This window comes from Wyeomyia smithii, chromosome 2 (assembly GCF_029784165.1).
Source record: "Wyeomyia smithii strain HCP4-BCI-WySm-NY-G18 chromosome 2, ASM2978416v1, whole genome shotgun sequence".
In the NCBI taxonomy this organism is placed as follows: Eukaryota; Metazoa; Arthropoda; class Insecta; order Diptera; family Culicidae; genus Wyeomyia; species Wyeomyia smithii.
In genome coordinates, this window is record NC_073695.1 from 66450677 (window position 1) to 66475829 (window position 25153).

Genomic DNA, 25153 nt, shown 5'->3' on the forward strand with positions numbered 1-25153 from the left:
AAATTCGGAATATACGAAACATGTGAAAGTGGTCAAGGCGGTCCTAGCCACTAAATTCTATATATTCCACAATGTCGGGGTCAGGGTCACGTGAATATGCGACATAGAGCTGTCCATGTGAGAAGCATGAATACTCGGAGTTTATGCCACAAATTTTCAGTGACTGTCCTTGGGTTTTATCAATAGTTATCGCGAATGCGCGACGTACGGGAAATTGCAGACGTTTAAAATTTAACGGCAAATCGGTAGGAGTAATCGAGATACGCGAGTTATTACGACTTCTCCTTTGTAGTTTCCTGTCAGAATTGTCGCTTCAAGGACATTTGCCATCGGGTAGTGGCAGCAATGCATCTGTTCGGTGGTAAATTTGACCTTGAATCTATAAAGTAGTAGTATTTGAAAATATTTGATTAGCATTCCTCCCTCAATTGAGTGTTCAAGTTATTATACTTCATTTTTCTTTTGTTCAAGACTCGTTTAAAGACTATGGAAACTAAGTGTACGATTTTGAGATATATGGGGTGTCGAACGTCGTGCATTTCGAGCTCGTCTTGTTCTTAACCAATCAACTGCCCTTCGGGACTCGTATATTTCCTGACTTTTTAATATTCTATCTTCAGTGTTGCGGAACCTGACACTTTTATTGACCTGCTACTACTCGTGTCTTAACTCGCAAAACTGGAACAAAAACAACGAATTTAATTTTAATTCAACGGCATGTTAAGTATTTGAACATTCCACTTACAACAACTTCATCTGAACAAAAAACACTTCGATCACAGCAGAAATTTGTCAAAGTCAACTGGAAGATATGCAAGAATCAGTTTGATCATGTAGATTAGGGAACATTCCTTTTATAAAATACCCTTAGCGGCATCTTCGTTATGAAGCATTCCCACTACATGTGGAAGAAAATTATTCAAAACCAACTAAAACCAGTATGAATACTCCTCAGAATTCTTGCAATAACAAATTATTATTTTTAATCTATTATGTTTATTTCGTACCGACAGTGTTTTCTTCTTTCTTGACAAACAGTCACAGCACAGCACATTAACAGAAACCGACGTTGAATTTAAGTGGCACCAATACGAAAATCGCATAGAACTATTCCATAAAATATTAAAAAAAAATGAAGACTATCGTTTAAGTACGCCCCGGTGATGAAAACTTGTTTCGAATTTTTCCGATCAAAGGCAACAAAAAATCGTTATTCACTAAAACTCACAGAAAACCTCTCAGAATCTCAGAGGGGCGGGAAATATCAAGGGTTGGTTTTTAACGCTTTATAACTTTTCCAGTTGATTTTCGTTATTGCCATGGCATAGTGACAATATGGTTTTGTCCTGAACAAAAATTCTCGCAAAACCTAATGGCCAAACATTTTTTGGGTATCTTTTTTTTTCAAACATACATGATACCAATTGTTTTTCACGTGACCATGTGACATAAAGCTGTTTACGCGAGAATATGCATGTTTTAGGTTTCATGCCACCAGTTATCAGGGCTTTGGGCATTATCGAATATCACCCAACTGCGGAGCGCGAAGGTACATACAGACGTTTGAAATTGAATGGTGAATTGGTAGGTAAATATCTGGATACACGGATACACGGAGCTTAGAAATTTTCGCTTCAATGACATTGATATTCCATCTGTTTTTTGAGGCAGATCTGCTGCCTAAGCACAGTGCAATTGACACTTCGAACCAATATAGTTTTCGATTCAACATTCAACAACTAATTGTAAATCCAGAGATTTGTAGGGATGCGATAGTGCCTATTTAACGAAACATGAACAGAAATCGATGTTTTTTTGAGAAGCAAAAACTACACGTTCATTTTACCGGCTAACAGAATCATTGCAGCATGAGCAAATGTCAATGATCTGAGTCAGTGTGCATTTTAGAGAAAATTGAACATATTGATTAGACCCGAGCAATGGTAAATTAAATCATCGCACATGTTGTGTTATTGTTCTTTCTTCTCGTTTATCATATAAATAAAACGATTATTTGCAACTTTGCTCAAATAAGCCAGAAATTTTATTTACATTATCAAGCATATGCCCTTGAATTAAATCGAAGCCACGTTGAGAGTATTCACATGCATGTCGAGTTTGTTGCTACCACGCTATAGCTCTTTGCATAGAAAAGGTGTAGTAGGCAGCGAAAACGAATATCACTTTATATGTGAATCGTTAACAGGTGCTTGTTTACTCAACTACGACGCCTCAATAACGACGCTACAACAGCTTGTCTACCGCTCATAGCCTGCGAACATAGTAATCTAATGACGTTGTTTTTGGAGTAAAAGGCGGGAAAAGGCGAAAATGTATTTCAATTTTTTTTAAACTTTATCAGTTGATTATTGTTATTTTTATGGCTTATTAACTCGTCGGAGATCAAGACAAAACGAACACAAAAAGAATCATTTAAATCCGTTGTTTCTATTTGGAGTGAAACGCCGTTATACAGACACCAACTTATTTTTATTCAATAGAAGATAATAGCTTGGTGTGCTTCTTCTGAACAAAATAAGTCCCTCTTATAATAAACTGACCAGAAGGACGCCCAACGGAACTTCTCCAGGAAATTATAATTGGTGATATTTGGCAGAAGGAAAGAGGCTTGGTATAGTATAGCAAGTCAGTGTGTAAATTAAGGGTAAAATCTTTACACACAAGCAGGGATAAAATGATAACCAGCATGCCACCTTCAATAGCGGTATTGCTAATAACAGAAGTGCAGGATACAGCAGACACCCGGACATATCTCACAATAGGTCAACTATTCTAGTCGCAGTGAGCGGGTCCATACAGGAAAAAAAGGTCTTTATAATCGCCGTGAACTTGATTGCGTTTGAGCCGGTTTAACCGAACTATTGGATCATTGATTGGCTATGAATGAACTGGTTTCGCTTGATGCTTTTGTAAAACGGTTGAAGACGAGTGTTTAAGGGTTGCTGCTTTTGCCATATATTATATTATTGCATGAAAGTTCATAAATATGAAGAAGACAAGTAAGATTGGTTAGCTTTCGGCCGAGCAAATCACTTAAATGAAAACAGCAACACAAAATTGTCCGAAATACTCCAATCCACTAGCGTATTATGAGCTTCTTTGGCGTATTTTGGCCGGAACGGGAATCAATTTTAAGCGCGCCCAAGAACTTTGCTGTTCCATCGTAGCTCACAAGAATTGCGATTCGATCAACATAAAGTCTACCGACTATATTTGTTACAATTTTACCGTCCTCAGGGTGGCCACTCAATCGGGAAAACGGGAAATGCGGGAAAAAGTCGGGAATCGAATTACATCGGGGAAAATGCGGGAAAAAGTCGGGAATTTTTTTCATTTAATCGGGATTTTGTTACCAAGATTTTTTCAAAGTATTGTGTATGATGCAATTACAAATGATGGAGAAGTTGGAATACAGGACTGCAAGTTGGTCCCCTAAAAGTCACATTTTTCTTCAGCAGTCAATTTTTTAACCAAAAAGTCACTCAACTTACTTTTTTGACCCGCTGACCAGCTGACTACTTTTATCAGCCCTGCTTTTCAAATGAAATAAATGTTGACACCAAATGTCTTAGAAGAGCATAAAACGTCGAAATCTGGTGTTATCTGTAAAAATTGAATGGACTCTGTGGGACTTCGAGCGCGAATTGGAACCGGGGTCGAAAACCGGTCCGGAGTCTGGGAATGGAAGTTGCCAGTTTATCGAGAAAAGGTTTTTAGTGAGAGAATCAATAATAAATTCTTATATGTACAATAGAAACTGTTTCATTTTCTAAGAGCAATGCAAAATAAGTTTCACTGTACAATCTCACTAACATTACTAGTTATTAGTAGTTATTCGAATAAACAAATTGAGGATAAAATAAGTGGCACACAGTTCTGATTCTCCAGTTTTTCAAATAGATTTTTATTTCAGCTAGTATTTTTGAAGAAATATTTGGCGAACTCTAGCGAAACTAGCTACCATTTCCGCTTAGAAACTCAATGCTGGTGAAATTTTGGGTTAGGGACGAACTTGCTATGCGGAGCAGTTAATTGAAAAAACATTACAGACTTGCCACAAAATGGAGCAAACATTATTATTTTTGTACATATTTCAAATTCGTATTTTTCTGTGAATTACACAATTTGACTGTAAAAAAAAACTATTTTTGATGTAAATACAATCAGAAATGTTCTCAAAAAACAGCATAATCGTTTGCGAGGTTTTTCAAGAAAACATTTTATTTATATTATTTGTTGCAGCATACGACTTCTGATCTTAGGGTACGATGCTGGCCTAACTAGTCAGTCGTCGTAGGTTTGTGTCTCGGCTCGAGAGAGACTGTTACTGTCTGCAAGATCGTAGCGCTAGCCCTGCAATCGCCCCGTGCACTAAGAGCAAGCGCACCGGTGAGTTGCCATTTGAGTTGCTATTTTCACAACGCTGGCCGTTGCTATTTTGGATAGCAACCGATTTTCGCACCGGTCGTTGCTAATGGGGATTACCAATTCCACTATTTCTTTTTCACACCGGCAGTTGCCAATTTCTGAAGACCGTCACTAGCCAGCGTTGGCAAAATGTTTGTTTGTGATGTATTTCGCATATTTTTTGCGAATCTAGTAATAACCAACTTATCCGTCAGTCAATCGTTTCCGGAATGATCTACGTTCTTTCTACTTTATAAAATGTTCCCTCCATTTCCCGTAACTTTGTTTTAACTTTGTTTTCGTTCTCCAAAGTTAACGATAGCATAATTCTTTTGTAGATTTTTTTACTTGTGCGTACATAGGGATACCATCCGTCCTGATTTAGCAGGACATGTCCTGATTTTGAGATCATATTTGGGCGTCCTGATTTATTTTTCATATTCTAGCATTTGTCCTGATTTTCATAGGACATACAATTATCTACAATCACCAAGCTCATATTTCAAGGCACAAGTCGGTGAGTTTTTAACAGAAACGTAAATGTTGCCTGATATTAGAAATTGTTGGAGATTGCCCAATATTTTTTTTTTTCATTTCTGGTTGCCAGTTCGAATTCGTCGCTGGTAAAAATAAAAACAAAAGGACATTTTTCTCCGATAAAATTCTTAAAGTAACATTTTATGAGGTAAAATTGTAAAATTTGAAGTGATGACCGTTTTGCGGGCTAAAGAAATAAGGGGCCTATTACAGTCAACGAGGTGAGCAGCGAGTTACTCGCCTGGCCAATTTAGATATAACAGATGGTGAGTCGGCTGGATCTCGGACGAGTAGCTCGTCTGCGAAGCTGCTCCACTCAGCTGTCACCAGCCAAGTTTCAGTCGCGTTTCCTAATACAACATTTTGCTCGTCAGTGACTCTATGCGAGGCAAATTGCTCGCCTCGTTTCTTGTAATCGGTCCCAAAATCTGGAAAAATCTATAATGCAGAATTGAAATATCTGGGAGATCAAACCTGTCTATCTTGATACATGTTCAATAATGTGAATAATTCTGATAAATCTCGATACCTGACCACACAACGCTCACTGCGTAAATTATTTCTTTGGTTAAGCCTGAGTAAAGTGAATAGTGTTAAACATTTGACAATTTTTATATTTAATTTTAAACAGTTTGCGTGTGCTGAATTCTTTGGGGACATACAAATTCCTAAAACTTCAAAGTTGCTCGATAAAATTGGATCGTTCGAGATACATGTAGAATAAATTAACAACCGAATAGCATTTTGAAGTGCAAATCACATACCACCAGTTTAAACCAGAATAAAAATAATTTGGATCAAATTTGTGCCGAAAAAATAGATGTCCTGATTTTTACCTCTGACCAGATGGTATCCCTATGCGTACATAAACTTTTTCATCCTTATATGTTTATTTGAAGTAATTCCGTAAAACTGGGCACGTCCCGCAACGTTGCACAGTGCGTTGAATGTATGGGAACGCGGGACAAAAATCAAAACAGCTATTCTAGTTTTTTTTTCAATTGGTGTGACACGAAAAATGTTTAGTACTGATGAAGCTACTATTTGCATAATTGGCGAATGTCAAATACGTAATTGCAAAAATGTCTCAAACGCCATTTTTTGTAAATAGGCATAAAATGATAATATTCCAAGAATATTATCCATTACGAGATAAAAGGCTTGAAAAGCATATTCAAATAATTTAAAGGCGATGAAAAAGTGACCTAAACGCCATCTCAATTAGTTTTTATTATTATTTTTATTTAATACCCTTTTGATTATGTTTATATACGGTTTACTGTTGCAAAATATTCAGACATCACTACACTTTTCACTTTTTATTCACTCTCACTATTTAAATCTATCACTTTTCACTTTTCACTTGCAAATACGTATTTCGGCACTGACATAGTGCCTTCGTCAGTGCTTATTTGGACTGATTTGGACTGATTTGGACACAGTCCAAATAAGCACTGACGAAGGCACTATGTCAGTGCCGAAATACGTATTTGCTAGTGAAAAGTGAAAAGTGATAGAATTAAATAGTGAGAGTGAATAAAAAGTGAAAAGTGTAGTGAAAATTTTTCTATCAAGACGCTCGAACATAAGTGAATAAATTCAGACATCATTAAGCCAGGAATCTTTTATGTGTTTTACACATAAATACGTTTTAAACATAAAAATAAGGGACATATGTACGATAAACTGCTCACTCTTGGTTCCAGAGGTATCATTCGGAAACGCGAATTCCGGTTGAAAGAGCAAACTTGAGCAATGGGAATCACTTCCAAAGTTTGAAGGATATCCCAAATAAGGGGAAAAGGTGAAATTCAGAGAGGTGCTTTGGCGTACTTTTCTTGACGATCGATTTTAAATCGAAAGTGTCTTTTTTCTTCAAGCATAAAGGAGCATGACCAAGAAGCCTTTAACTTCCAAATGCGCTACGTTTTGTTTCAATAGTAACATGTATAATGTAGTAGTTACATGCCTCTACCGTTGGCATATTGGTTTTAACTTGAAAAGATATAGAGTATATTAAAAAATTAATTTGAAAACTATGAGAATTTTTCAAAAATAACGTATCTTTTGAATAGTTGAAACCACTTCACAGTAGATGCGTTTCATAATCGTATGGATGAACTTACGAGGTTAATAATATCATTACAGTACGTCTCAAACATGTATTAAACATATCAGCATATAGAATCGGTTCAATAAGAAATCAACTTTTTTGATTTTTGTCTATGGAACGTAGCACTTAAATGACTGTTCTACTGAAAGCTGGCGAACTGTCATTAGTTGTATTCTGTATTTCATGCTGTCTCGGTTCCCACAGTTTGCTATTATTATTTGAAAATTTGCTGCCAAAAAGAACTTAAATATAGAACGCGTAAATTGTTTTCGATTATTTGATTGATTCTGGTGATGAAGAAAGTGATTTCGCAAAACAAATTTCCTTATACGCGATTAAGAAAATGGTTTTTGGAAAGATTCGGGGCGACTCTCAGCCTAGTAAATAGCCAAATATTGACCGCCATACGGAGGAAGGTGCCATCCAGCGTTTTAACAACGGTCTATACCGATGACCATTTCCAACGCCGCTTTCGAACGCATCTTAGGTTGTTTTTGAAGAATGCGGTTTTGAGAACAGCGGTAAAGGAGAAAAATGGTTTTTTATACGACCGAACGAAACGAGAAAATAGTTGGTAATACTCCCGAGCAGATTTGCTTAAACCTTCCAGGTTTATTGAATAATATTGGCCAATCTTGTGAGAATTTGGGCTTTCCGCATCGTGTAGGTTGCAGACCAAAATGGTCATCTCAATAAAAAACCTATACAAAATGTTAACCTGCCCGAAAAAACACCATGTGAAAAATTTCAGCTTGATCGGAAATAAAATTGAGTAGTGGTTCACGCCGACACTTTCGTCCTACGACATGTTTAACAAGCGAGGCAAAACACTTCGTCTTCCGAGGCCGACCAATTGAGTCCGCATTCGAAACACTCACCATCTTCGTAATATTATTACGAACATTCACTATCGAGCACAAAAAAAACAACAGTTTGACATTTCATCAAATAGCAACGATTCGGCTCGTTGCTATCGCGTTGCCAAATTTAATAACTCGCTACTACCTAGCGACCCTATACATTAGAGAAATGACAAGACACTCACCGTTAAGGCAACTGTCAACATCAAAACGGATAACGGCAATGCAAAATGATACAACTCGCCCGTTTTGATGTTGACAGTTGCCTTAACGGTGAGTGTCTCGGCGTCTCTCTGGTGTATAGGCTGACTACTACTACCCGAGGAGAGGATTGTTATTTCCCAAACCAACATAGCAACGCCCGGTGCGGTTGCCGCGTTATGGTGGGAGTTGCCAAACTAGCTTTAAAAACTTCAATTTAGCCACTGGTGGGCTTGCTCTAAACAGTTGGCTGCCAAATCTGTGGCCAATAAACAAAAATACTTTAAATATTCCAAAAGCCAAAATAATTAGCTTGATTGGTTTGATGTTTCCGGCTAAGCTGTAGATGGTAGTTCTATTTAAAAAATTGATTGAATATCTCAAAAAGCTTATTTTTTTATTTCTAAGTTGCCAAATGTTACAACGTTGATTATTTGAACACGGGAGATGTTAAAATTTCTGAAGATTTTTTTTTCGAAACCAGAACGATTTGTTTGTTTGGTGCGATGTTTTCGGCAAAGTTGTTGGCAGTAGTTGAGTATTAAAAATATTCTAAAACAAACATTTCAAAGAACTGATTTTTGAAAAATATTATTATATTTTTTGAAAACTGCATAATGTAAACTGAACATTGATGCTCATGGAGAAATAAAAACTAAAAATTCTTTAGAAAAAATCCTAACAAAAAGTATTTGGGTAATTTCCAAGAAACATTTTTTTTTTCAAAAATTTAAAAGAAATTAAAAATAAATTTGTTTCCTTTTCAACGGTTTCTGCAAAACATGTTCGTGCAGTAAAAGACTTTTAATTTGAAAAATAACTCAAAAGCTCAAAAAGTTGTGAATTCACTTTTGAAAAATTTTGAATCTATGTAACGCGTGATAAACGAAATACAGTTAAATTGCAGTATTTTCCTGAACGTAAAATAACATTATCTTTAATTTGAAAAAAAAAACGCAAATCCATGTCACAAGTTTTGTTCCCTAAATACTCAATTCAATCAAAATATTTTTTACCCTTAGGTTAAGTAGTTTTATGTTCTCCCTTAACTTCCCATGACTTTTTCCGATGATTTGAACAACAACAAAAAAAAATTTACGCAAAGTGCTGTTTTGTTTGTTGTTGTTCCCCTAATTGGTTGTTATGCGTTGAATAAAAACGGTGCTTATATCATACTTTAAGAAGACAGAAAGACAAGCATAATGAATACACAAAATAGCTTACACGATTATTGACTGCCTAATGGAAGATTTGCAAATTTGAGAAAATCGCAAAAATTATATTTAACCTGTCTACCATGGAAAGGCAAAAGTTGCATTTTATGTAACTAATCAACTGTTTATGAAGAATGTCCCGAACAAATTCGGTAGAAGTGATATGCGCTGTTACTTCCAATTTAAGGTTCAAAAATTGATGTTCAACCGTCGATAGAACATAACCTAGTTTCCGTTTTTGAGAATCGGGAATTTCTGCAATCATGCGGGAAAAAGTCGGGAAAAATGCGGGAACTCGAAAATGTAAAATGAGTGGCCACCCTGCGTCCTAATGAACTAGATCTTTAGTGATGAACTATTTCATAAAAAAATAATAATGAAACTAAACAACAATATCGCACGCTTAGCCGTGGGGTTAATAGCGGTCTCAATCAACTAGATTATAGTTGAGAGAATTCGTTATCGATATTGTTTTTTGCACATTTTGCATGTGTAGGATAAGTACAACGATACACCGTGCCCCAGTGCTGAGTCGAGAAAATTTCTAGCTCGAAAAGTTCCTTGACTCGATCGGGAATCGAACCCGATATCACAACCGTGTGGGAGAGCTAGCCGACCGACCGACATCGCTAACCACAGAGCCACGGGGACCACCAATAATGATACTTAAACTAACAATAAATTTATACGAAAAGTTCCAAATAATAATTTACAGAATACTACATTGCCAATGCAGTCGGAATTTGCTTTACCATTTCGATTTTGACACGGATATGCTGCATTGAAGTACAATTTAGGGTATAATCACTGAATGGCAACTTCAAACCCTCTAACTTATTTAAGAGATCATTCACGCAAAAGTTGGAGTGTGCGTAACCAGATCATTTATGAGCGAAATTAGCGCATTTACTGATTAAAATTGGAACCAGTACAACGCATGTGCGTTGGGCATAACGCATTTGATGCTCTAGCGTATTTTGAATGTATTGCGCAGCTCCAAACCACTACACTTATAAAGCATCAGCCGATGTTCAGATGGTTGGCATCGTTAAAACAGTGCAACCAGCAATCAACACTGATAAGTTGGGTACTGACTCCATTGAAGAAATTATTGTCTGATCGATTCACTTTCATGAATCAGGTCATTTGAAAACATCATTCAATCATTAACAATAAACAAAAACATGAGATTAGTCCAAAACATTTTGCATTTAATTATGACTCTGGTTTCATTCACATGCATTCGGTTCTGGGTTATGTAGTGACACGGCCTAATAGAGCCGATCGATCAAGAGCATAAGATAAGGCCTCAGATAAATGAGTGCTGATCGAACAGATTGTAAAAGTGTTAAGTCGGACGAATTAAACAGCTAAGTGGATGATTCGCGTTTGATACGGTGTTTCAACGCGTGCTAGTGAAAATAAATTGTACATCGTGTAGTGAAAATCAGGATTACCAATAATTCTTTTGTGAGACAATTGATAATTGTTTTACAAAAGTGTGGCAAAAGAAAAGAAGGGACGCGGAAATATTTCAAAAGTGGTGAAAAGCACAGCAAGTCAAAAAGCAAGAAAGTCACAATTACGATCGTACGCTTGCTGTTATTCGCTGCATGGGCATTTGAGATCGTGCGGCTAGTGTTGGTTGCTGGATAGACGAAAAGGTTGCGCTGCTAGTGTTGGTTGCAATATACTAGAGCTTCGCGGAAGCTGGGTGACGGATTTCTGGAGAGTGGGTGACATCTCACACTTTGATCAATACTTGGGACTGTACACGGCGAGGCGAAGTGAACCTACACTTACGCGAGATACGGAGAATTATTTATTGATCATCATTGGAAGCGCGGTACTAAGCGCTCATCGCAATCAGCTGAGGACCATGAAGATAACTCGTAGGCCAAACGTAATTTCCCGTGCATCTGGAGCTGCTGAAGAAAAGCGGGTGGTTGCTGATGACGAACAAAACAAAAGCGAATTCCGAGGAGCCTTGGTGTCAGAAGAGCGGTTACCAAGAGATTCATTGCTAGATAGATACACAGCTGGAGGTTGTAAAAGAAAAATCATTAGCCCAATTGTTAGGCGTTCAGAAAGATTAAAACGAGCAAGAATAGAAAAACAAATCAATTTCAAATGATAAATTAACCCTACGACCACAGGCTATCGAATAAGTGAATATACGAAAAAAAACATTATATATAACTTATATTACAATTGTTTTAGCTAGTGTAATTAGCATTCGAACCCTATTTAAATTGAAATATTTATATTGATATATATATATATTTAAAAACCCTTATATTATCAGAATTCAAAAAAAATATAATGGATAAGAACTGTAGTGACACGGCCTAATAGAGCCGATCGATCAAGAGCATAAGATACGGCCTCAGATAAATGAGTGCTGATCGAACAGATTGTAGTTACCTCAAGAATTAATGTTCTCTTCTAGTTGAGACTCCAAACGAGTAACACGCATTTTATTAGGGTACTGGCACCAGCGTCAACAACTTCCGCGGCAACAAGGCTCGCCATTGGCTGTTTCGGTTGCTGACGATTTTCAGGGATGCACGAGCCGTTGATACACACCGGCTCGCGAAAGCAAAGAACGGTTTTTTGAGCGCCTCGAAACTGATCGTTCGCCCGAAGCCGAAGATAACCGAGACATTACGATTTTTGTGTATATGATACATATTCTGATTTTGATCTCTGTCAATGTATTACTTGTACAACTTTTGCGTTATGCATATCACGCATTGGTTGTGCGAAGTTAGAGCAAATTCTGTGCGAATTGAAAGGACACATTGGATGATTGAAGCTTGAACTTTTGCGTGTTCATTTATCACGTAACGTACTCAGAGGAGGGAGGTATTCAACAAAGCATTCAACTGCCGGAGGCCCCCATGCAAAATTGCGTTTCTTAGAAGTCGGAGGTACTCAAAATTGTCGAAATTTCCCGTTACGTAATATGTTAATGTCCCTAATTGTATGCTTTTATATTTAAGGCTGATACAAATTTCGAATTTTTTTTATGTTCAAGGTTATCAAAGTTAGCAGAGGCGGTGGCAAAAAATAAATAACACATAAAATGAAATTGAAATTTGTAACGGCCTAAAGAGTATTTCGACACAAAATATACAACTATTTTAAGAAACAAAGGCAAAAAACTGCAAAAAGTAGTAAAAAACCAGCATTTTTTATGAGAATCAATTTTTTTCAAATATTAACGTTTTGTGGGTCCATTAAATGACCTTGGATCGACTTAAAATTTTTATGGTTTATTATTGGAGTAAAAAGGAAACTTCTTCCGCCCGGCGCTAATCAAAATCGCATGATGTTGCAAAAAAGGCCACTCTACTACATATGCATAACGTACAGAAATAAACTGGCTAAGCTGAAACGAGACCCAACCGCAAGAAAAGCGAGCACTGCGAACGATCTCTTGTGGAAGCTGAGTGAGGTATGGTTCTCTAGGCACGATACTAGGTTTTACACTACTCGTCATAAATTTGGAACCGTTTTACTGAGTATTTCAACACCCAGTTTAGCATCACTTAAATTAGGCAGATTTATGTAACTCTATCTTTAGATTCTGGAAACCTAGAGAATTGTGGTCTTCAGCAAAGTTGCTCAGGATGTCAAGGGTTTGTAATTGGCGGATAATTTAGTGCGGAATTCAGCCGCAACTCAGCGCTAGTATGCATGTAGTTTTGGGCGTTTCGAACTTAGTTTAGCTCAATAATCCCATCATTCAGAGAGTTGCGTTTTTTAGCAAAATTACTCAGAAGATCAGAAGAAGAAGATTTCTGGTTGGCTAATAGTTTCGTTCGGAATTTTTCTTCAATGTGCGGCTAGTGTGCATAAAGTTTCTAGTGTTTTCAACTTACTCTATCTTAAACTCTGTTTAGAAAGTTGCAATATTCAGTAACTCAGCGAATATTCTAGTTTTGCATTTGAGGAGGTGACAACATGTAGCATGCGACTATGTTGGTATGTTGACTGTTTGATCAAAACATTTCACAACCCCTTTTAAAATTGACGATATCGCGACTAAATTGATTACCTCGGCTGCAAACAATTGCAGTAGACATGTCCCTAATCCGATGTTGAAGGATTTGAACAGCACAGAGGGCATTTCGTGATACTTTCTGCTCGAAAGACCGGAAAAATGTGTTCGAAATCTAAAAAAAATCTATCCGTGATCCGAAAAAATTTCGCTCGCGCAGGCAAAAGTCTGTAAAAATCTGCACACATTTCAAGAAAATCTGCACAAATATAAGGAGACTCTGACAAAAATCTGCAGGAACCTTGAAAAACAGCAAATATCTGCATATCAATAAAAATTTGCACACGGACTCCAAAAATCTGCGTTTTGCAGACAAATCTGCACATTCAGTATCCCTGGTCGGCTTACATGCAAGCCGAGTGGTTGTGACTTCAGTACATGGCACGTTCGAGAAAGCGCGTGTAACCCCATCCAACGAGCAGACACCCGAAATGTATACACGAAATCAGAAGCACTCGCCCTGGTGGTTGCAGAAGTCGTCGAGGTCGTGTTTCAATGAGAACACTGGGTGTTTTTGATTTGTGTTGACACTGAATTGTAATAAAAATAACCTCGATGGAATAGTTTGGAACACACATGCGGAGTTATACTGTGTTTCGACATGCTTTACAACTGGTGGTACTAGCCGAAGACCGCAACTTTCTGGGTAGTAATAAACGCACGATAAGTTGAAGTCTAAATACGAAGAACTGCATGCACCCTAGCGCCGCATAGCGGGGTAATTCTAGACTGCATGCACCCTAGCGCCGCATAGCGGGGTAAACTAGATTGTCTACCATGTAGAAGCCTTCAGCCTCCTGAACAAGTTTGCTGAGCACTACAACTTTCCAGCAGGTCGGAATCGTGAGACTAGTTTAGTTCAAAATACGACAAATTGTGGGACCACTACCGCCACATAGCGGTAAAACTTCACACTTAATTGACCACCATACAGTAGCCTTTGATCTTCTGAACAAGTTTGCTGGAAACCGCAACTTTCTAGGTTATCAAGAACACGAGATATCCGCCTATTCCAGGTGATGCCAAACATTTCAGGAGGCGTTGCAATATTCAAACTGGGTTTCGCAATACCTACTCAGTAAAGCGATTCCAAACTTATGACCGGTAGTCAACGGGATCCGGAACTTTGGAATGCTATTAACAGAGCTGTGAATTTTCACTGCCAGCAACAGAATATCAGTTGAATTTGAAGGCTGTGAGTATCGATTTAAGCAAGAACGAGCTGGAAATGAAGTTACTTTCAGGTTCAATCGGTTGACAGTGGTAATATGTACTGACAATTGTGATTTCGCGATGTTATGTACTTCACCGGTTTTATGCATTGGATCGGCTCAGACCAAATATATTCAAAATGTTACTAGATAATATCATTTTTTTCACTAACATGATTTTTACTGAGAATTGACACGGGTGGTACTCAATATCAGCCTCAATCTGAGAGAATGAAATTGCTGTTGTGTGATATTCATTTCGTAGTTTCGGAATTTCGCAGCTTTGGTTATTAATATCAAGATTCCATTCTGGAAGCGTTCTCAGACCCTTGAACACTCACCACGTTGGGTTTATCAACTTACAAAAGACATACATCGCTGGAGAATCACGATTAACTTAAGAAAAAGGTGTGTTTTACTAATTACACAAAATTTTCACGTAGTATTATTATTAACAGGAAGCTACGTGTGTAAATAAAAATGCAGCGATCGGCGTGAAATTTTGTATATAGGGGTTTTAGCGGCCGGGAAAAGTTACTAAGATAGTTCGGGACCCCCCCCCCTCTTCTGGAAGTGAGGGGTTCCATACGAATGAAACACAAATTTCTGCACATCTCGAGAACTAACCATGTAAATAAAACCAAATTTAACAGGAGAATGTGTTTAGGGGTAACAAATCTGTCCGTAATAGTTTGACACTCCTCTCTCTTCCGGAAGGGAGGAGTTTCCCTGATGGTTTGACACTCTTCCGTGCTCTGGAAGGGGAGGGAGGTTTTCCACTCAAATTAAAGAGATATTTCAACCGGGTTTTCCAGAAAACAGCCTAGAATGATCGGGTTGATGCAAAGAAGCCAAAACTCGACTCCAGACGCCATTTTTGAATTTAAGATGGAAACTTCCGGTTTACAGACTAATATGGGTGTTTCCGGGAACAGAATGACGCCAGCGATTTCCGGTTTCTGAAAACAGCTGACCAAATACCACCCTATATGGGTATTTCTAAAATCGTAATGATGCACTGAAGCCACAGATCGACCCCAGACAACAATTTGAATTGTAAAATGGCAACTTCCAGTTTCTGTAAATCAGCCAAAACTGGCCGATTTCCATCCAATATGATTGTATTCGGAAACAGAATAATACACAGGAGCTAATAATCGACAAAAGACACTGCTTTAAATTCTGAATAACCGAATACCACCCAATATATGTCTTTCGGGAATCAGATTGATGCCAGAAAAACAGCTGAAAATGACGACGAAGTGGGCGGGACGAAGTTTGCTGGGTCAGCTAGTGAAAATATTGAAATGAAACCATGAAAAAAGCTGTTATGTTTTGAGCATTTATTTCTTAGTAATTTTTCATCATGCCATGTGTCGATCTAGAATACTTTTAAAATTAGGTACTAGTTGTAATGGGGATATACTACAATAGTTCTAAGAAGCCATCCACATACCACGTGGACAGAATTTTAACGATTCTGACCCCCCCTCCCCCTCCGTGGACAACACTGCCGGTACCCGCATAACTGTCCCATACTGATTTTGGTCACTTTTTAGTTATCATCGGGAATCGACTTAATTGTTATCATATTTTCTGAAAAAAAATTAAAATTGATTCTTTTATATGGAAAAAATACCAAGTTGTTTTTGTCCCATATTGAAAGTATCCGCATTACAGTCCCACTACATAGTGGTACAAACTGCAAACATATAATTTTGTTCCAGATTAGTGTATATCGGATTATTTTAGGCATATAGAAGTATTTCATTTAATTAACTAGACTAATGTTGTTTTTCTGTAGTACAATTTACGTTGCCAATGATACTGCCGGTTGCTGGTTGAATTTATATGTGACTAGCTGACCCGGCAAACTAAGTCCCGCGTATTTTAGTGTTTAATTTAATAATTTTAAACATTTCAAATTTATAGATCCCTTGCGATTGGATTATATCGTTTAAAAATAATTGGTTTTATCGGAATGGCAACATCCTCAACTTTTGGCTTTTGTACATGACCTCTATTCCGGATATATATTGGGTGCATTACAGTTATTTTCGTTGTTTTCCAGAAACTGAAAGTGGTCATCTTCTGATTCAAAATGGTGTCCAGGGTCTATGCTTGGCTTCTTTACATCATTTCGATTACGGACTTATTCATATGTAGTAGTATTCGGTTATTTGCGGATGTTCTCCAGAAGTTGCCATTTTTCAATTAAAACTGTTGTTTAAGGTCAATTTATAGCTCCTTGCAAGTCGCCATTTTGGATTTAAAAATGGCATTTGGAGACAATTTCTGGCCCCTGAGCGTCATTCTGCTTTGAGAAACACCCATGGGTGTTATTTGGTCATTTTCGGCTGTTTTCCAGAAACCGGATGTCACCATCTTCGAATTCAAAATGGTGTCTGTGGTCGATTCTAGCTCCTGTGTATCATTCTGGTTCCGAAGATACTCATTTTGTATGGAAATCGGCCATTTTTGGTTGTTTTTTAGAAACCGGAAGTAGCCATCTTACAATTAATAATGGTGTCTGAGGTCATTTTTAGCTTAATTCTCGTTCCAGAGATACTCATATTGGGTGGTATTTGGTCACTTTAGGCTGTTTTCCGGACACCGGATGTCGCCATCTTGGATTTCAAAACAATTTCGGTCCTCCGTGCTGTCAATCTGCTTAAAGAAACGCTCATATTGAGTGGTATTTGATCATTTTAGGCTGTTTTCCAGACACCGGAAGTCGCCATCTTACAATTCAAAATATTGTCTGAGGTCGATTTTAGGCTTAAGTGGTCGATTTGTGGCTTCAGTGCATCATAGCAATCCCGGAAATACCCATATTGGGTGGTATTTGGTCATTTGCCGCTGTTTTTTCGGGAACCGGAAGTCGCCATCTTGGATTTTGAAATGGCATTTGGGAACAATTTCTGGCCTCCGTGCGTCAATATGATTGAAGAAACGCTCATATTAAGTGGTATTTGATCATTTTCGGCTGTTTTCCAGACACCCGAAGTTGCCATCTTACAATTCAAAATGTTGTCTGAGGTCGATTTGTGGCTTCAGTGCATCATAACAATCCCGGAAATACCCATATGGCGTAGTACACAAATCACGTAACGCTAAAAACCTAGATTTCAGACCCCCTCCCCCCCTATGTAACGATAAGTAACGTTAGATATGACTCCCCCCCCTAAGGTTACGTAACGCTGGACAACCTGCCCCCCCCTCCAAATTTGCAATTTTGAGCAAACATCTCAGTTACGTAACGGGCTCAACAACCCCCACCCCCTCCCCCTATGTAACAATAAGTAACGCAGACTTATCCCCCCCCCCCTTCATGCGTTACGTAATTTGTGTACGACGCCTGTTGGGTGGTATTTGGTCATTTGCCGCTGTTTTTCAGAAACCGGAAGTCGCCATCTTAGATTTCAGATTTTTGGCCTCTGAGCGTCATTCTGATTGTAATGGTCTGGTTCTGGTCTGAGGTCGAATTGTGGCTTCGGTGCATCATAACAATCCCGGAAATATCCATATTGGGTGGTATTTGGTCATTTTCGGCTGTTTTCCATACACCGGAAATCGCCATCTTACAATTCAAAATGTTGTCTAAGGTCGATTTGTGGCTTCAGTGCGTCATAACCATTCCGGAAATACCCATATTGCGTGGTATTTGCTCATTTGCCGCTGTTTTTCGGAAACCGGAAGCCGCCATCTTGGATTTCAAAATGGCATTTGGGAACAATTTCTGGCCTCCGTGCGTCAATCTGATTAAAGAAACGCTCATATTGAGTGGTATTTGATCATTTTCGGCTATTTTCCAGACACCGGAAGTTACCATCTTACAATTCGAAATGTTATCTGAGGTCGATTTGTGGCTTCAGTGCATCATAACAATCCCGGAAATACCCATATTGGGTGGTATTTGGTCATTTGCCGCTGTTTTTCAGAAACCGGAAGTCGCCATCTTAGATTTCAAAATGGCATTGGGAGACAATTTTTGGCCTCTGAGCGTCAATCTAGTTGAAGAAACATTTATATTGGATGGTATTTGGTCATTTTCGGCTGTTTTCCAGACACCGGAAGTCGCCATCTTACAATTCAAAATGTTGTCTAAGGTCGATTTGTGGCTTCAGTGCATCATAACAATCCCAGAAATACCCATATTGGGTGGTATTTGGTCATTTGCCGCTGATTTTCAGAAACCGGAAGTCGCCATCTTGGATTTCACATTGGCATTAGGAGACAATTTTTGGCCTCTTAGCGTCATTCTGGTTGAAGAAACACTCATATTGGGTGTTATTTGGTAATTTTCGGCTGTTTTCCAGACACCGGAAGTCGCCATCTTACAATTCAAAATGTTGTCTAAGGTCGATTTGTGGCTTCAGCGCATCATAACAATACCGGAAATACCCATATTGGGTGGTATTTGGTCATTTGCCGCTGATTTTCAGAAACCGGAAGTCGCCATCTTGGATTTCACATTGGCATTAGGAGACAATTTTTGGCCTCTGAGCGTCATTCTGGTTGAAGAAACACTCATATTGGGTGTTATTTGGTAATTTTCGGCTGTTTTCCAGACACCGGAAGTCGCCATCTTACAAATCAAAATGTTGTCTAAGGTCGATTTGTGGCTTCAGCGCATCATAACAATTCCGGAAATACCCATATTGGGTGGTATTTGGTCATTTGCCGCTGATTTTCAGAAACGGGAAGTCGCCATCTTGGATTTCACATTGGCATTAGGAGATAATCTTTGGCCTCTTAGCGTCATTCTGGTTGAAGAAACACTCATATTGGGTGGTATTTGGTAATTTTCGGCTGTTTTCCAGACACCGGAAGTCGCCATCTTACAATTTTAAATGTTGTCTAAGGTCGATTTGTGGCTTCAGCGCATTATAACAATACCAGAAATACCCATATTGGGTGGTATTTGGTCATTTGCCGCTGATTTTCAGAAACCGGAAGTCGCCATCTTGGTTTTCACATTGGCATTAGGAGACAATTTTTGGCCTCTTAGCGTCAATCTGGTTGAAGAAACACTCATATTGGGTGTTATTTGGTAATTTTCGGCTGTTTTCCAGACACCGGAAGTCGCCATCTTACAATTCAAAATGTTGTCTAAGGTCGATTTGTGGCTTCAGCGCATTAAAACAATACCGGAAATACCCATATTGGGTGGTATTTGGTCATTTGCCGCTGATTTCCAGAAACCGGAAGTCGCCATCTTGGATTTCACATTGGCCATTCTGGTTGAAGAAACACTCATATTGGGTGGTATTTGGTAATTTTCGGCTGTTTTCCAGACACCGGAAGTCGCCATCTTACAATTCGAAATGTTGTCTAAGGTCGATTTGTGGCTTCAGCGCATCATAACAATACCGGAAATACCCATATTGGGTGGTATTTGGTCATTTGCCGCTGATTTTCAGAAACCGGAAGTCGCCATCTTGGATTTCACATTGGCATTAGGAGATAATTTTTGGCCTCTTAGCGTCATTCTGGTTGAAGAAACACTCATATTGGGTGGTATTTGGTAATTTTCGGCTGTTTTCCAGACACCGGAAGTCGCCATCTTACAATTTAAAATGTTGTCTAAGGTCGATTTGTGGCTTCAGCGCATCATAACAATACCAGAAATACCCATATTGGGTGGTATTTGGTCATTTGCCGCTGATTTTCAGAAACCGGAAGTCGCCATCTTGGTTTTCACATTGGCATTAGGAGACAATTTTTGGCCTCTTAGCGTCAATCTGGTTGAAGAAACACTCATATTGGGTGTTATTTGGTCATTTCCAGACACCGGAAGTCGCCATCTTACAATTCAAATTGTTGTTTGTGGTCGATTTGTGGCTCCAGTGTATCATAACAATCCCAGAAATACCCATATTGGGTGGTATTTGGTCATTTGCCGCTGATTTTCAGAAACCGGAAGTCGCCATCTTGGATTTAACATTGGCATTAGGAGACAATTTTTGGCCTCTGAGCGTCATTCTGATTGAAGAAACACTCATATTGGGTGGTATTTGGTAATTTTCGGCTGTTTTCCAGACACCGGAAGTCGCCATCTTACAATTCAAAATGTTGTCTAAGGTCGATTTGTGGCTTCAGCGCATTAAAACAATACCGGAAATACCCATATTGGGTGGTATTTGGTCATTTGCCGCTGATTTTCAGAAACGGGAAGTCGCCATCTTGGATTTCACATTGGCCATTCTGGTTGAAGAAACACTCATATTGGGTGGTATTTGGTCATTTTCGGCTGTTTTCCAGACACCGGAAGTCGCCATCTTACAATTCAAAATGTTGTCTAAGGTCGATTTGTGGCTTCAGCGCATCATAACAATACCGGAAATACCCATATTGGGTGGTATTTGGTCATTTGCCGCTGATTTTCAGAAACCGGAAGTCGCCATCTTGGATTTCACATTGGCATTAGGAGATAATTTTTGGCCTCTTAGCGTCATTCTGGTTGAAGAAACACTCATATTGGGTGGTATTTGGTAATTTTCGGCTGTTTTCCAGACACCGGAAGTCGCCATCTTACAATTTAAAATGTTGTCTAAGGTCGATTTGTGGCTTCAGCGCATCATAACAATACCAGAAATACCCATATTGGGTGGTATTTGGTCATTTGCCGCTGATTTTCAGAAACCGGAAGTCGCCATCATGGTTTTCACATTGGCATTAGGAGACAATTTTTGGCCTCTTAGCGTCAATCTGGTTGAAGAAACACTCATATTGGGTGTTATTTGGTCATTTCCAGACACCGGAAGTCGCCATCTTACAATTCAAATTGTTGTTTGTGGTCGATTTGTGGCTTCAGTGTATCATAACAATCCCAGAAATACCCATATTGGGTGGTATTTGGTCATTTGCCGCTGATTTTCAGAAACCGGAAGTCGCCATCTTGGATTTAACATTGGCATTAGGAGACAATTTTTGGCCTCTGAGCGTCATTCTGATTGAAGAAACACTCATATTGGGTGGTATTTGGTTATTTTCGGCTGTTTTCCAGACACCGGAAGTCGCCATCTTACAATTCAAAATGTTGTCTAAGGTCGATTTGTGGCTTCAGCGCATCATAACAATACCGGAAATACCCATATTGGGTGGTATTTGGTCATTTGCCGCTGATTTTCAGAAACCGGAAGTCGCCATCTTGGATTTCACATTGGCATTAGGAGATAATTTTTGGCCTCTTAGCGTCATTCTGGTTGAAGAAACACTCATATTGGGTGGTATTTGGTAATTTTCGGCTGTTTTCCAGACACCGGAAGTTGCCATCTTACAATTTAAAATGTTGTCTAAGGTCGATTTGTGGCTTCAGCGCATCATAACAATACCAGAAATACCCATATTGGGTGGTATTTGGTCATTTGCCGCTGATTTTCAGAAACCGGAAGTCGCCATCTTGGATTTCACATTGGCATTAGGAGACAATTTTTGGCCTCTGAGCGTCAATCTGGTTGAAGAAACACTCATATTGGGTGTTATTTGGTCATTTCCAGACACCGGAAGTCGCCATCTTACAACTCAAATTGTTGTTTGTGGTCGATTTGTGGCTTCAGTGTATCATAACAATCCCAGAAATACCCATATTGGGTGGTATTTGGTCATTTGCCGCTGATTTTCAGAAACCGGAAGTCGCCATCTTGGATTTAACATTGGCATTAGGAGACAATTTTTGGCCTCTGAGCGTCATTCTGATTGAAGAAACACTCATATTGGGTGGTATTTGGTTATTTTCGGCTGTTTTCCAGACACCGGAAGTCGCCATCTTACAATTCAAAATTTTGTCTAAGGTCGATTTGTGGCTTCAGCGCATCATAACAATACCGGAAATACCCATATTGGGTGGTATTTGGTCATTTGCCGCTGATTTTCAGAAACCGGAAGTCGCCATCTTGGATTTCACATTGGGATTAGGATACAATTTTTGGCCTCTTAGCGTCAATCTGGATGAAGAAACACTCATATTGGGTGTTATTTGGTAATTTTCGGCTGTTTTCCAGACACCGGAAGTCGCCATCTTACAATTAGAAATGTTGTCTGAGGTCGATTTGTGGCTTCAGTGCACCATAACAATTCCGGAAATACCCATGTTTGGTTGTATAAGGTCATTTGCCGCTGATTTTCAGAAACCGGAAGTCGCCATCTTGGATTTCACATTGGGATTAGGATACAATTTTTGGCCTCTTAGCGTCAATCTGGATGAAGAAACACTCATATTGGGTGTTATTTGGTAATTTTCGGCTGTTTTCCAGACACCGGAAGTCGCCATCTTACAATTAGAAATGTTGTCTGAGGTCGATTTGTGGCTTCAGTGCACCATAACAATTCCGGAAATACCCATGTTTGGTTGTATAAGGTCATTTGCCGCTATTTTTCAGAAACGGGAAGTCGCCATCTTGGATTTCGAAATGGTATTTGGAGACATGCCAGAAGAAGGAAGGGTGTCGAAACATTATGGACATGTTTGTTACCCCTAGAAACAATCACCTGCCAAATTTGGTTCCATTTAGTTGATTAGTTCTCGAGATAAGCAGAGATTTGTGTTTCATTTGTTTTGAACTCCTCCCTCACAGAAGAAGGAGGGGAGTCGAACCACTATGGACATACTTGTTACCTCTAAAAACTTTCACATACCAAATTTGGTTGTATTTGGTTGATTGGTTCTCGAGCTGTGCGAAATTCGTATTTCATTTGTATGGGACCCCTCCCTTGTAGAAGCGGGAGGGGTGTCAAACCATTATGGATATATTTGTTACCCCTAAAAACATCTAGAAATTTGTGTTTCATTTGTATGGGACCCTTCCCTTCCAGAAGAGGGAAGGGTGTCGAACCAACATGGACATATTGGTTACTACTAAAAACATCCACTTGCCAAATTTGGTTCCATTTGCTTGGTTAGTTTTCGAGATGTGCAGAAGTTTGTGTTTCATTTGTATGGGACCCCTCCCTTCCAGAAGAGGGAAGAGTGTCGAACTAACATGGACATATTTGTTTCTCCTAAAAACATCCACTTGCCAAACTTGGTTCCATTCACTTGGTTAGTTCTCGAGATGTGCAGAAATTTGTGTTTCATTTGTATGGGATCCCTCCCTTCCAGAAGAGGGAAGGGTGTCGAACCAACATGGACATATTTGTTACTCCTAAAACCATCCACATGCCAAATTTGGTTCCATTCACTTGGTTAGTTCTCGAGATGTGCAGAAGTTTGTGTTTCATTTGTATGGGACCCCTCCCTTCCAGAAGAGGGAAGGGTGTCGAATCAACATCGACATATTTGTTACTCCTAAAAACATCCACATGCCAAATTTGGTTCCATTTGCTTGGTTAGTTTTCGAGATGTGCAGAAATTTGTGTTTCATTTGTATGGGACCCCTCCCTTCCAGAAGGGGGAGGGGTCTCGAGCTATCTTAGTCACCTTTCCCGGCCCCTAAAACCCCTATATACAAAATTCACGCCGATCGGTTCGGTAGTTTCCAAGCCTATATGAATCAGACAGACAGACAGACAGACAGAGCTGCATTTTTATATGTTTAGATGGGACAAAATATGCGAGTACTTTTGAAATGTACCCGCATATTTTGTCCCATTATGTCTTTTTTTCAAGTTATATAACGTAAAACCAATTCCATCCATGGTTTTTTTGTTCTCAACGATAAACTTGTGGTGCCATGAAACTGTGAAACTGTGTGGTTCTGGATGTAATTGCTGGAAATCCGAAAATTCACGGATAATATTAAATCGCCGTTTTCTCAACATGTTGTATTTCATTATGGGACAGTTATCCGGGTACCGGCAGAACAGCCCATATACCGGGTACCGGCAGAACAGCCCATATAATTCTTAAAAAAAATGTATGGACCGTGGACATTAGCAAATCCACCCCCCCCCCCCCCCCAAAGCTGTCCACGTGGTATGTGGATGGCCCCTATTGATTGGACGCAGTGCAGTGGAACTAGACTCCACTACAAATAAAAAAAAGGTAGGGTAGAGCGGGGCTAGTTGGTCATTTTTAGTTAAAATGTTCTGTAACTTTTTGTAGGGAATGTTTTGACAAAAACTGATTACATGGAAATGTTGCGTTAAGTCTGTAGTTTCTAGAAAAAATATGAATGACTCGAAATAGTCTACGATTTTGCGAATATTTTATGTTCTTTGAGTGGATGTCAAATTGACCAACTAGCCCCCAAGTTGGGGTAAGTTGGTCAAGATGTGGGGTAAATTGACCATTTTTATTTCGAAAGGACAATTCAGTGAACCTTCCTTCATTTTCAATCTATATCGAATTCGATATTGGAGGAATTTTTCATGCATCCCAGTTATATTATTTATCTGTCAAGCAATTATAACACTTATAAAGAACATATGATAAACAGCAAAGGTTGTATTTTATGTACCTGTCAGACATTCATGTCATACGAGAGATTATAATGAATACTTGTAATAAAAATCCGTTATCTGTTCATTTTATAGCATCAGATTAAATAACATGTAGGTACGTAAGACTTATTCCAATATTTTCT

The 25153-nt window shown here is 38.8% G+C and overlaps 1 protein-coding gene across 3 annotated transcripts in view; it reads left to right on the forward strand.

Annotated features, from left to right (window-relative positions):
• LOC129720971 (uncharacterized) overlaps nucleotides 1–25153 on the forward strand; it is a 52208-nt gene that overhangs the window by 14043 nt on the left and 13012 nt on the right. The window lies entirely within an intron of this gene.